Genomic DNA, 2,130 nt, shown 5'->3' on the forward strand with positions numbered 1-2,130 from the left:
TTTCCATTCACTGCAGAAAACCACAGGAAATGGGTTTCCCCTTGCATGCTGGCAGCATTCCAGGCTGCAAGGGAGCAGGAGGCAGGGGGCGCACCACATGCATGTGTGCACCTGCACGCATGCACGTGGCGGGGGTTACAACCAGGCAGCATGGAGAGCAGCTCCCTGCAGGTAAGTCTATGGAGGGGAGGGGGTAAGGGGGAGATGGGAGTGGCAGATTGAGGCCTCCATGGTGAGGGAGGGAGTGGGGGGAGGGCAACAGGTTAGGTAGCCCCAAGCCCACAACGGGCAGCCCACATCCTCTCCTGCCACCATGGGCTCCACTCAGCTCTGTTCTGGCTGCACCATTGCAGAGGGGCGGAGAAGGCAAGCATGTATCCCACTTTTCCATTTTGCCTCATATTAATTAAGCCCAGCACCTTGGCATGACCGGAGGCAGGGGGAAGGGTTGTTGGGGGCAGAGACTTGGTATGACCCTTCCAAGTAGGATCCATGTTGCAGTAGCAAACTCAAAGGAATCTTAAAGGGAAACACTGCTTAGCAAGCGCAGCATTCCCAACTCTCCCAGGCTAAAAAAACAGATGAGTTTATACTGGGCTTTGACTTGCATCAAAGTAGGTTGGATACTGTCATTTACACATGCAGCTGGAAAGGCAATTCACTCAAATTTTAGTCCCACTTGTCCTGAGGATGGAGGGGGTTGGGGATAGGAGACGGGGGCGGGCAGTGGCGACGTGTAGGGGGTGCACGGGTGGTGCAAGTGCCGGCCGGGGAGAGGAGTGCTGTGGCGCTCCCAGAAGTGGCTGCAGTGATTGGCTACAGCGATCCGCTGTCTTGTGATCAGCCACAGAGGACCCCTGCCTCCAGTTGGCAGGATTGGCCAAGGGGGGGCCCCCTCCCCTGGTCACTGACTGTTCGCTGGGGGGGCACATGCCCGACTAAGGTGACACCAGCTGCCCATAGGGGCAGGAGTGTTATCTCAGTACTTCATGGGCTAGAGACAGACAACTGGTTTGATTTGGATTTGAGTGTCTGGTCAAGCATTTGTTTGGATAATTCATAAGCACTTCACGTAGGACAAGGGGCTGGGGTTTGCCCTAAAATAAAACACTCAAACTGGAATCAAGCTGGTTGTCTGTTTTTAGCCTGACAACATTTTGCCTGAGAACAACCGCAGCTGCTTCGAGGGCACTGCCATTTAAACCTTGTGTGTAAATGACTGTCCCACACCACAACCGATGCAAGTCAAATCTCAGACTAGTCCGCCCTGCATTAAATGGTAGTTTAATAGTACTTTTGGTTCGATTATAGAGGTGAGGTTATGGATTTGTACAGGATGATTTGGATAGGGATGATCCTGCCTCAGGCAGGGGACTGGACTAGATGACCTCCCAGCCCAACGCTGTACACTATAGGCCCTGCATACAGAGAAACCAGCTATAGAGTTGTTACACATTTTCAAGCACTAAGACTGTAGTCTGGCTCTTTTTATAGCTGGATGAGCACTTTTATGGGGTAATAATTACTTTGCACCTGTGACCAGTCTACATTTATTGTGCAATTTGCCAGCGAACTGCATAATGATTGCACACGTGGCTGGTTTTACTTTGCACGCGTGGCCTGTCTACATTTATTGTGTGCTTCACAAGCAAGCTGCATGACAGTTTGCTTGTGTGGCCTGTGTTACAGTGCACGAGTGGCCGGTCTACATTTATTGTGCGATTCACCAGCCAATGGCATGACAACCGCTTTGGAAGTGTGGCCGGTTTAAATGGATTGCACAGTTGCCCAGTGAAGGACACACGAATCGCTTTACACGTGTGGCCGATCTCAATTAACGGCAGGATTCACCACTCAGTTGTTTCACGTATGGTGGTAACGTGTGTCTAGGCCCTGGGAGGCTCGGGTTTGAACCAGGGGGAGGGGGAAGGGGAGCGGGGCTTCCACATCCTCTCCCCGGCGCGTGCTCAGCCCCGCTCCCGGAGTGCAGGGAGGCGGCGGGGCAGAGGGAAGGGAAGGGAGCGCTTTCCTCACAGGAGGAGGCAGGGCCGCGCCTCCCTGCTGCCCCCGTGAGGCTGGCGGCGGAGGCGGAGGCGCCGGCATGGCGAGCCTGAGGCGGCTGCGGGCGGC

Source organism: Gavialis gangeticus, unplaced genomic scaffold, assembly GCF_001723915.1.
Source record: "Gavialis gangeticus isolate Ggan-Ray unplaced genomic scaffold, GavGan_comp1, whole genome shotgun sequence".
Classification (NCBI taxonomy): domain Eukaryota; kingdom Metazoa; phylum Chordata; order Crocodylia; family Gavialidae; genus Gavialis; species Gavialis gangeticus.